The following is a 12,789-nucleotide window of genomic DNA, read 5'->3' on the forward strand; positions in this document are numbered from 1 at the left end:
GCCTAGGAGACGGAACAATGGCTTTAGCATCCACATGGGCTTCAGGTTGCACACTAGCTTCAGGTGCAACATCAGCTTCAGGCGCCACATTGTCTTCAGCCATGACAACGTCATTGACTTCAGCAGTGTTGGTTGTGGCTGCCTTAATGTTATCAACCTCCTCTTCAGTAGCAGGAGGGTCGGGCACTGACATGTTCTCCTCGAGAACAGCTTCTTGAGTGACAGGGGGTGTGGCAACTCTCTCTTCTTCTTGTCTTGGTTCTTGATTATCTTCGGCTGATGCAGCCGGATTGTCTTCAGCAACTTTGGCTTCAGACTCAGAGACATTCACAGTAGGAGTGGCTTCAGGAAACACTTCATGTGCGACTGAGCTTTGTTGCACTTCTCCTTCTGGAATGCTCGACATGGTGACCGGGGGCCTAGGGCCTTTGTGAAGCCTGTGGAATGCGGGCGATGCCTGTGGTGATGGAGTGGTCTGCACCATGTAGTCGTCAAGTACCGGAGTGGTGACTAGAGGGGTTGGAGTTCTGGGGGTTTCATCTTGAATGGGGGTGTCTTGTTGTGGGTGATCAGCCCACGATGCATCCTGAGCAATTGGCGTCAAAGGACGACCAATGCTGATGAGTTCGCTGTTCAAAAGAACAGGCGATAATACCGGTTGGCGCTCGACCTGAGGAAGGACTTCATCATCTTCTACATTGTCTTCACGACCAATGTCTTCAGCTGTGATGGGGTTAACAGCTGGTACTTCTTCGTCTTTAGGAGCCTATGTGGTAGCAGGCTCGTGAACTACAAGTTGACGTTCTTGGTTGGAGGAGGCAGGACGTGCAACAGGGATGGGCTCAACAACCAGTGGCTTTGTGGCAGCAGCACACTCTTTTCGCGAAGACTTTGTCTTCGGGTTCTTAGTTGATGGAGCATCATCAGAGGCATCCTTGTGCTTTCGCTTCCTGGCATCAACTTCAGCTGCCCTTGTTTTCTTCAGCTCTGAAGCTGCTGAGGGGACCTTAGGCTTTGAGCCTGTCATGCCGGTAGGGAAGACAATGCTAGGTGCATCCTGCCTTTGTGCTTAAGTGTGTGTCGCAGCAGACTTCTTCTTCTATTTGGTAGTCATCCTTGGATCGATGCCAGGGCACCCCAGTGCCTTGCGCTTCTCAGCCTCATTGTGTGCTTGAACACATTTCTCTGTGAAGTATTTCATCCGCTGTCTTGAGCCTTTGGCTTCCTCGCGTTTCTGGTGAAACTGCTCCTTGAGGTTGTGCAACATCTGCTTGAAGTTTTGAACATCAGCTACGGTGAGCTTTGCCATGTGCTTCTTGAATTGAGCCTTCTCAAAATCAATTTTGTTCTTTAGCTCGACGATCTTCTGAGCCAAGGCCAGCTCATTTGCAATGGCTCCGTGGAAAGTGATGCTGATGTCCACTGGCAGCTGAAGATCATCGATGCTGATGCTCTGGTCGTTGAACCACTCATCAATAAAGCTGTTCAGAATTTCTACATCAAAGAGGGGCAGATCGTTGAAGATCTCCACCTCTTGCTTTCTCTTTATCATAAGCTCAAGAGCATCATCACCAAAGTCTTCGTTGCTTGACAGATCAATGGTTTCATCTTCATTCCTCAGAACGACGGCGGGAGTTAGTTCATGCCTAGAAATATTCATGGGCTTCCCCTTCTTCTTGGAGACGCGAGAAAGATTTTCCGACTGCACACTGGGTTCAGGAGGTGCAGTGGCCAATGGCTTCACATGCAAAAAATTTGGTGCGGCAGAGGGCTTTGAAGCCTTTGATTTCTTCTGCTTCCGCTTCGGTGGGTGTCGGTGTCAAAACCGGCGGATCTCGGGTAGGGGGTCCCGAACTGTGCGTCTTGGCCGGATGGTAACAGGAGGCAGGGGACACGATGTTTTACCCAGGTTCAGGCCCTCTTGATGGAGTTAAAACCCTACGTCCTGCTTGATTAATATTGATGATATGGGTAGTACAAGAGTAGATCTACCACGAGATCAGAGAGGCTAAACCGTAGAAGCTAGCCTATGGTATGATTGTATGTTATGGTTCTTGCCCTACGGACTAAAACCCTTCGGTTTATCTAGACACCGGAGAGGGTTAGGGTTACACAAGGTCGGTTACAAAGGAGGAGATATCCATATCCTTATTGCCTAGCTTGCCTTCCACGCCAAGTAGAGTCCCACCCGGACACGAGACGAAGTCTTCAATCTTGTATCTTCATAGTCCAACAGTCCGGCCCATGGAGATAGTCCGGCTGTCCGGAGACCCCCTAATCCAGGACTACCTCAGTAGCCCCTGAACCAGGCTTCAATGACGACGAGTCCAGCGCGCAGTATTGTCTTCGGCATTGCAAGGCGGGGTCCTTCTCCGAATACATCACAGAAGAATTTGAATACGAGGACAGTGTCCGACCCTGCAAAATAAGTTCCACACTCCACCGTAGAGAGAATAATATTTTCGCAGATCTAATTTGCTGGCTTGTTTTGGCAGCATGACGTTATGTCATGGCCCAGTGATTATTCGAACCGTTTCCTTCAACCAGCCCCGCACATAACGCGAGGCAGTTCTTCGACACATCTTGTCAAAGCAGAGATCGTGTCCCCTTATTACTGGATTCTCATCAATACGGGCGTGGGTAACCCAACCGCGCCATCAATTGCGGCGCTTGGGGGATAAGCGAGTTTTACCAGGCAAGTGGGACGCTTAGTTTCGTCCGCCCATATAAAGGGGTAAGGATTCACCTTTCTATCCACGCCTTCTTCCTCCCTTGCCCATCCGTTTTCGCACACTCGAGCTCTAGCGCCCAAGTCCGTACTTCCCGCCTCGACCTTCTCCAATCATGTCCGGAGCGGGAGGCAAGTGGATGATCTCCTCCGTCACGGAGGGAGACATCAAGAAACTGAGGAGAGCCGTATACCTACCCGACAACATCGCGCACCGGCTCCCAGATGAGGGGCAGCTCATCCCCACCCCCATGCCCCATGAGAGGGTAGTATTCCTCACCCGTTTCCTCCGGGACTGGGATTCCCTCTCCATCCCTTCGTCCGGGGGCTCATGTTTTATTATAGCCTGGATTTCCACGATCTGGCCCTGAACTTCATCCTCAACATCTCGGCGTTTATCGTCATGTGCGAGGCCTTCCTCCGCATCAAGCCCCACTTCGGCTTATGGCTGAAGACCTTCAATGTCAAGCCGAAGGTGGTGGGCGGCCGCCAGGCGGAGTGTGGAGGCGCCATGGTGGGTAAGATGCCCAACGTAACATGGCTCGAGGGCTCCTTTGTGGAAACCATAAAGGGGTGGCAATCGAGGTGGTTCTATATCACCGAGCCGCGCGACCCTGCATGGGCAGCGACCCCCGAGTTCCGATCTGGCACCCCCACGCGGCTCACCTCCTGGAAAGAGAAGGGCCTGTCCTGGGGTAATTCGAAAGAGCTGACCGGACTCCAAACATGTATTCAAAACATGCTGGACAAGAAGCTCAAGTTTGTCAACATAGTCCAAGTTATGCTCATCCGCTGGATACTCCCGTGCCAACAACGGGAGTTCAACTTGTGGGAGTTCAATCCGGCGCAGCACCGAACTCTGAACAGGCTCTTCGACACGACTCATGAAGACGCCTGGAGGGTGCTGTTCAAAAGCGCCGAGGCCCCCCCTATTACTAAGGATCGCGGATTCAGCGCGAAGCGCCAAGCCAGTGCGGTAAGCTACTTTACCTTTCACAGGATACTTATTTTTTATATAGATTGACTCTATGCAAGATCTAAGCTCCCGTACCTTTGACAGGACTGGCAGAAGATGGCTGGACAGATCGACTGTCCGGCTCCTTTACCCGAAGGCCCCGCAGACGCTCTTCTGGCGAAGATGTTGACTCCGGCCGCTTTTACGGTGCCGGAGAAGATCAAGAAGGCCAAGGGAACTCGAAAGAGTTCCCGACGCCAGGCGTCGTCGGACTCACCGTCCGATGACTCTGCGGCGCACTCTTCCCCCGAAGACGAGGAAGAAGAAGAAGAATATGCTCCCCAACCGACTAGGGGAGACAGGAAAAGGAAGGCCGCCCGAACTGGGGAGGCCGAAGGGTCCAAGAAGGGGAGGACTCTCCTTCCGGACAGTTCCACCACCGCCGACGAGGGCGAGGACGAGTGGTTGCCCCGGGCCAGGCCCCCGGGGAGATCGTAAGTATTCGGATACCAGAGTAACTCATAGGATACCTTTGTCGCACTGCTTTCTCTAACGTCGAACGCAATTATGCAGGCCGCCACGAGCCAGCATCGATGTATCATCGGACGGCTCCTTGGGCTTGTCGGACATGGATAGCGATCCAGTCCCGACCGCCACCTCCCCTCATCCTGCCGACGACGCCGAGGTGTTATCTCAAGGGGCACCGGATTCGAGGGGAGACAGCCCCGGAGGTGCCTCAAGGCGACCTTCCGGACTCCGGGAGCCGAGGGGACGAGGCCCCTGAGAGCTCAGAGTTCGGCTCTCAGCTGAACACCGCGCCGGAACCTCCAGCGGTTCCAGGCTCAGGCAGGCGGCCTCCTTCTAAGAGGGGCAAGACGCCTGTGCCAGTGACCTCTGTCCATCCAGAGGCGCCGGACAATCTGCTGGAAGCGCTTCGCAGCGCTTCCATCAACGAGGAGCACCGCGCTATCATGAGGGCGGTGATCCAGAAGGTTCAGTCCGCCAAGAGCGGATTGACTGAAGCCTGTGCCAGCCTTCTAACAGGCTTTGAGGTAAGTGTTTTAATATGTAGTAGGAATATTACCGCATAGACAGTAGCCCCTGATGCTCTGTTCGGTGTTCACAAAGAAAAGCCGAACAGAGGATCAAATAATATCGCAGGAGTCTAATATAAGTATGTCAATATGCGTATGCAGGCTTCGCTGCTGGCGTCCGCCGCACTGACTGCGGAGGTTGCCGTACTGAAGCAGGGCCTCAAGGGGTCCAGGAAAGAGCTCGGCCTTGCCAAGAGGCAGCTCGAGGAAAACAAGGGTAAGTAATACCCTGTCTTATGTATATATATAAAAGAGGACGCGATTGCAAAATGACAGGATCATCGTATGTTTGCCAGGGGCCACGACCGAGGTGGTGACCCTGAAGCAAGCGCTCGCCAAGGCTGAAGATAAAGCGGCCAAGGAGCGCACCGAGCGAGAGAAGCACGAGGCTCGGGTGGGCGAGGTGCAGCAAGAGCTCCAGGCTCTCGTAACGAAGCACGAGGCGTTGGAGCTTCACTCGAAGACGCGAGAGTCTGAGCTTGCTGCGGCCCTTGAGAGTGCAAAGAGTGCCAAGGCCGAGGCCCAGAAGGCCCTCCAAGAGATCGACGCGATGAAGAAGATAGCGGTGGGTAAGGCTTTCTATATGCCAAGCAAGCATGTAAAAGTAAATTACCGATTACTTACCCGGATCCGGAGCTCTTCAGGACCATTCGCAGATTTGCCCCGCAGTGTGTCCGACGCCGCACAGTTTTACCAGGCCGAGGACGGAAGCTCGATGGAGAAGCAGTTCTAGTCTCAGTATGCTGAGGCCGAACATCCGGTGCCAATGAGCGACCAGCTAAAGCAGATGGTCGAGCTACATAAGGCGACCGATCAAGCCATGAAGAGCTATATAGTCCGGCTGTGGCCTGGCGACGCCCTTCCGAACAGCTTCTTCGGCCTGGTGAGGCGGCTTGTGGATGCCTGCCCGCGGCTGGAGGTCGTTAAGTGATCTGTCTGCATTGAAGGTGCACGCTGGGCTTTCGCCCATGTGAAATTGTAGTGGGTCAAGCTAGACGCCGTGAAGCTGATCAAGGAGGGGCCGCCAGAGGGCATGGAGCACCGCCACCCCGAGATGTACTACGAGGGTGTTCTGTCGGGTGCCCGTCTCATCGCGGACGAGTGTTCGAAAGATGTAATATTTGAGTAAACTTGCTCGTTTTATCCTGTGTTTATGAAAACTTGTTTCATATGCGCTATGCAACGCTTGTTTGAATTTAAAATATTACCTTCTGTTTGGCTGTTTATCCAATCTAAGAGATGTCTAGTCCTCGGCTTCTGCCCCCATGCCACGAGTGTTGGGGTGTTCAGGATAAACCCGAGCACTCTTGTTCCCATATTTGGGTCCTTCGAGGGAGGTGCTCAGCACAACGAACAAGGCAACCAGACTAATAATGCTTTATCACTCTCACTTAGCCATAGAATTCTATAATTTTAAATTTCGGTGAAGCCCCTGGTATTCAGAAGGCCGAATACGGGGCGCAATACAAGCCTGTAAGCCGGACATGGCCGGCCCCTCGCCCTAAGCGGCATAAGTCTTTAGGGACTCGAAAAACCTCGCTGAACAGCTACCAGTCTCTCGCCTTATCATGACAGTCAGTTTTAGCTTTCTCTACTGAGGTGCTAAGCCCGGCAGAACCGGGGCACAATCGCAGTAGTTCTCCTAGCGCTACCTTAGCCGATAGAGCGGAACGTAAGGTACCAAAACATAGGAGCCGGGCAAACCCAACATTTTACCAAAGACATGATTCGGAGCTGATGCATATAATGCTATAAGTTCGGGGTGCCGCACTTGTGAAAGTGTTCGGACTTTTCACACCGCATTGTGGGGTACGTAAGCCCCTGGTGTATTGGTCGTACCATAGTGTACGGTTGCAAGGCGTCGTTAATGAACACATAGATATATATATATAACAAGAATGCAATAATAGTCGTAATGTCATGCATTATTTATTAAAAAATTGCGTTAAAGCAGAGTGATACAGATAGTGCGATAAGCAAAGAGTAGGACTATGTCCCTTCCAAGGGCAAGCTGAGGAATGATATTAAATTGAATATTTCACTCGTTTACTGTAATCAACCTGGGAATTCCGTGATATAACATAGCTGTCTGCCTCCTTGGTTGCTGCATCATGTGTTCGGCAATAGTGCTGTCGGACAGTGTTTCCAGAGATTAAGGTCCTGAAAGAAAAAGAAAAATAACAGAATGGGAAGCCCCTAGTGCGGTTTAGGCCGTGTATTGGGGCGTGCCGTAGTTGTGCCCCCTCCCCACCTGTGCCCATGGTATTTTTAATGCGTAATTATGTACACGCGGCACGAGTTTCACCGCTGGGCTGCGATTGGGGTGGCCGCCGTATTGCTACGCGAGTGCAGATCGCGCCAGACGGTCTATTTGCCGATTGCCCCGAGTGCGCTTGAAGGTGTCTGGGCTGTGAAGCGCCGAACTGGTTGATTGCCTTGAGAGGCTGCTTTGCGTCTCTGCTGCAAGTGCTGCGGTGTGCTCCTCTATTCGGAGAGAGCGCTCTGTGTTTCCATTGACTGTGATAACTCCGCGAGGTCCTGGAATCTTGAGCTTGAGGTATGCGTAATGCGGTACCGCATTGAATCTAGCAAATGTGGTTCGCCCGAGCAGCGCATGATAACCACTACGAAACGGGACTATATCAAAGATTAACTCTTCGCTTCGGAAGTTATCCGGGGATCCGAAGACCACTTCCAGTGTAATTGAGCCTGTGCAATGGGCCTATACACCTGGAATGACGCCCTTAAAGGTCGTTTTTGTGGGTTTGATCCTTGAGGGGTCTATACCCATTTTGCGCACTGTGTCCTGATAAAGCAGGTTCAGGCTGCTGCCGCCATCCATAAGGACTCGAGTGAGGTGAAATCCGTCGATGATTGGGTCTAGGACCAGTGTGGCGAATCCGCCATGACGGATAATAGTCCGCCCTCAGCTCCTTCGCACCGAGCCTGGGGGGGAAAACGGCCCGCGTCTTCCGCAGCGCCGCAAGCCGCTGCGCCTCGGTCGTCTTCACGGTCTTCCCCCTGTCGGCTTTCGGAGCCATGGCGGAAGCAGTGGAGGGGATCGACGGCGTTGGTGGTGCTGGCGACGGGGGAGGGCGGAGCGCTGCTCTCTCTCTCTACTTTGGGGAGGCGAGAGGGCGGCGAAGATTTCCGAGATTGGGAATGGCAACGGGCGAATGGGCCAACTGCCCCCGCTTCCCCTGCTCTTAAAGGGGGAAGGGGGCGGACGTTCCGCATTTCGAGAAAAGGAACCCACATGACCTCTCCCACGATGCCGCATTCAACGCGTGCCGTCCGGGGGGAGGGCGCGGTGGATGCGGAAGAAGATTCGGCGTAACCTAGGCCGCGCGTGCCCGTGCACTGTTTTGGGCCTGGCCCAACAGTGCTCAGCACCGTGTCTGGCCCAGGCCCGGGGGCTCCTGTCGGTGTACTAGAGTAGGGGTACCCTAGTACCCCGAACTCGTGCACGGGCAGTCGCAGCATCCCCGCGGCAAGGCTTGCCGGGTGACCGCCAGGACCCTCCGTGGTCCCTTTGAAGACCATTCAAGAACAAAGTACTCAAGACAAGACCCCGGCAAGAGGAGCTTGCCGGGAAGAAGGCAAGACCCCGGCAAGAGGAGCTTGCCGGGAAGGCCATCCAAGGCATTCCAAGGAACTTTCCGCGGCGCGCTACGCGCCCTGACAAGGCCCGGTGAGCGACAAGCTCCCGGAAGCGACAAGTCGACGGCCGCGGCAAGCCCCCACTCCACGCCCGCGCTCCAGCACATCCACCCACGTGTCGCTCTGGGGCCCCTCCCAAGCGCACGTGGCAGGAAGCTGTGCAGCTAGGGGCGTGCGGTGGCACGCAGGCGCTGACAAGACAACCATCGTGGCAAGACGGAGGCGTCCCTAGCGGTCCCTTTCGGTGCTGTCTAGGTGACACAGACGGACATTTAATGCCCTTGTCCCCTGCCGTCAGGGTTAGGTATGATAACACTGTAGCAGCTAGCTGTGCCTACTACAGCACCTAGCTGTGTCTACCAACAGCACCCTTTCCGTTTTTGCCCTTGGCCCCCGTTGCTCTATGTCGGTAACCCCTTGAGTATAAAAGGAGGCCCGTGTGCAACGTAGAGGGGGGTCGGCCATTTTGAGAGCCTCGGGGAGCAATTCCATACACTCACGCTCGATCTCGCTCCCGAGCTAGAAATCAATACCGATCCACAAAGCAGGAGTAGGGTTTTACGCATCCGTGTGGCTCGAACCTGGGTAAATCGCCCGCGTGCTTCGCCTCGATCCGCTCTTTGCGCAACCTCCGCCCCCCGCCGAACCAAAAGGGACCCGGTCCGCCGGTCCCATAGGTGCCCGTGGATCAGAAACCCCGGCATTCGGGTCCATAGTTATTAGCTAGATGGCTTCTTCTCTCTTTTTGGATCTCAATACAAAGCTCCCCCCTCTCTTGTGGAGATCTATTCGATGTAATCTTCTTTTGCGGTGTGTTTGTTGAGACCGATGAATTGTGGGTTTATGATCAAGTTTATCTATGAACAATATTTGAATCTTCTCTGAATTCTTTTATGTATGATTGGTTATCTTTGCAAGTCTCTTCGAATTATCAGTTTGGTTTGGCCTACTAGATTGATCTTTCTTGCAATGGGAGAAGTGCTTAGCTTTGGGTTCAATCTTGCGGTGTCCTTTCCCAGTGACAGTAGGGGCAGCAAGGCACGTATTGTATTGTTGCCATCGAGGATACCAAGATGGGGTTTTTATCATATTGCATGAATTTATCCCTCTACATCATGTCATCTTGCTTAAGGCGTTACTCTGTTCTTATGAACTTAATACTCTAGATGCATGCTGGATAGCGGTCGATGTGTGGAGTAATAGTAGTAGATGCAGGCAGGAGTCGGTCTACTTGTCTCGGACGTGATGCCTATATACATGATCATACCTAGATATTCTCACAACTATGCTCAATTCTGTTAATTGCTCAACAATAATTTTTTTCACCCACCGTAAAATACTTATTCTCTTGAGCGAAGCCAATAGTGAAACCTATGGCCCCCTGGTCTATCTTCATCATATTAATCTCCCAATACTTAGTTATTTTCATTGCCTTTTATTTTACTTTGCATCTTTATCATAAAAATACCAAAAATATTATCTTATCATATCTATCAGATCTCACTCTCGTAAGTGACCGTGTAGGGATTGACAACCCATTTCGCGTTGGTTGCGAGGATTTATTTGTTTTGTGTAGGTGTGAGGGACTCGCACGTAGCCTCCTACTGGATTGATACCTTGGTTCTCAAAAACCGAGGAAATACTTACGCTACTTTGCTGCATCACCCTTTCCTCTTCAATGGAAAACCAACGTAGTGCTCAAGAGGTAGCAAGAAGGATTTCTGGCGCCGTTGCCGGGGAGGTCTACGCAAAAGTCAACATACCAAGTACCCATCACAAACCCTTATCTCCAACATTACATTATTTTCCATTTGCCTCTCGTTTTCCTCTCCCCCACTTCACCCTTGCTGTTTTATTCGCCCTCTCTCTCTATCCTCCCTCTCTTTCTCTATTTGCCTCTTTTTTGCCCGTTCCTTGTTTGCTTGTGTGTTGGATTGCTTGATTGTCATGATGGCTCAAGATAACACTAAATTGTGTGACTTTATCAATACCAACAACAATTATTTTATTAGCACTCCGATTGCTCCTCTTACCGATGCTGAATCTTGTGAAATTAATGCTGCCTTGCTGAATCTTTTCATGAAAGATCCGTTTTCTGGCCTTCCTAGTGAAGATGCCGCTACCCATCTAAATAGCTTCGTTGATTTGTGTGATATGCAAAAGAAGAAAGATGTGGATAATGATATTGTTAAATTGAAGCTATTTCCTTTTTCACTTCGAGATCGTGCTAAAGCTTGGTTTTCGTCTTTGCCTAAAAATTGTATTGATTCTTGGAATAAATGCAAAGATGCTTTTATCTCTAAGTATTTTCCTCCCGCTAAGATCATCTCTCTGAGAAACGATATTATGAATTTTAAGCAACTTGATCATGAACGCATGGTTTGAATTTGTGGATGATTATACAAAATTTTTATGCCGTTGAATTTCGCTTCTAGAAATCTTTTAGATTCGGCCACGGGAAGCACTTTTATGGAAATCACTTTAGGAGAAGCTACTCAACTCCTAGATAATATTATGGTTAATTATTCTCAACGGCACACTGAAAGATCTACTAATAAAAAAGTGCATGCGATAGAAGAAATTAATGTTTTGAGTGGAAAGATGGATGAACTTATGAAATTATTTTCTAATAAAAGTGTTTCTTCTGATCCTAATGATATGCCTTTGTCTACTTTGATTGAGAATAATAATGAACCTATGGATGTGAATTTTGTTGGTAGGAATAATTTTGGTAACAACGCGTATAGAGGAAACTTTAATCCTAGGCCGTATCCTAGTAATTACTCTAATAAGTATGGTAATTCCTACAACAATTCTTATGGAAATTATAATAAGATGCCCTCTAATTTTTAATCTAATATTAAAGAATTTATTACTTTGCAAAAGAATTTCAATGCTTTGATTGAAGAAAAATTGCTTAAGATTGATGAGTTGGCTAGGAACGTTGATAGAATTTCTCTTGATGTTGATTCTTTAAAACTTAGATCTATTCCACCTAAGCATGATATCAATTAGTCTCTCAAAGCCATGAGAATTTCCATTGATGAGTGCAAAGAAAGAACCGCTAGGATATGTGCTAAGAAAGATTCCTTTATAAGAGCGTGTTCTTCTTGTTTTCATGATAATAAAGATGAAGATCTAAAAGTTATTGATGTGTCCCCTATTAATATTTGTTTTGCAATATGAATCTTGATAATGATGGGACTGAATATGATCCACCTTTATCTAGAAGGCGTCCCAAAAATTTGGAGTTTTAAGATCTTGATGCTAAAATTGATAAAAGTGGGATTGAAGAAGTCAAAACTTTAAATATTAATGAACCCACTATTTTGATTTCAAGGAATTTAATTATGATAATTGCTCTTTGATAGATTGTATTTCCTTGTTGCAATCCATGCTAAATTCTCCTCATGCTTATAGCCAAAATAAAGCTTTCACTAAACATATCGTTGATGCTTTGATGCAATCTTATGAAGAAAAACTTGAGTTGGAAGTTTCTATCCCTAGAAAACTTTATGATGATTGGGAACCAACTATTAAAATTAAAATTAAAGATCATGACTGCTATGCTTTGTGTGATTTGGGTGCTAGTGTTTCCACGATTCCAAAGTCTTTATGTGATTTGCTAGGTTTCTGTGATTTTGATGATTGCTCTCTAAACTTGCACCTTGCAGATTCCACTGTTAAGAAACCTATGGGAAGAATTAATGATGTTCTTATTGTTGCAAATAGGAACTATGTGCCCGTAGATTGTATTGTTCTTGACATAGATTGCAATCCTTCATGTCCTATTATTCTTGGTAGACTTTTCCTTAGAACGATCGGTGCAATTATTGATATGAAGGAAGGAAATATTAGATTCCAATTTCCGTTAAGGAAAGGCATGGAACACTTTCCTAGAAAGAAAATTAAATTATGTTATGAATCTATTATGAGAGCCACTTATGGATTGCCTACCAAAGATGGCAATACCTAGATCTATCCTTGCTTTTTATGCCTAGCTAGGGGCATTAAACGATAGCGCTTGTTGGGAGGCAACCCAATTTTATTTTTATTCCTTGCTTTTTTCTCCTGTTTAGTAATAAATAATTTATCTATCCTATGTTTTGGTTGTGTTTTTGTGTTTAATTAGTTTTTGTGACAAGTAGAACCGTTGGGAAGACTTGGGGAAAGTCTTGTTAATCTTGCTGTAAAAAACCAACTAGGGGTGGCACTAGATGCACTTACAATCTCCCCCTTTTTGGTGATTGATGACAAACTGGTTGAAGTTTTCAACGGGGATAAAAGTATGTGAAATTGTAGGGGTAAAGGCGTTGTCTTCATAAGTAGCAAAAAGGCTCCCCCTGAAGATG

The sequence above is a fragment of the Triticum urartu genome, chromosome 3A (genome assembly GCF_056163025.1).
Source record: "Triticum urartu cultivar PI428250 chromosome 3A, HENAU_Tu73, whole genome shotgun sequence".
In the NCBI taxonomy this organism is placed as follows: domain Eukaryota; kingdom Viridiplantae; phylum Streptophyta; class Magnoliopsida; order Poales; family Poaceae; genus Triticum; species Triticum urartu.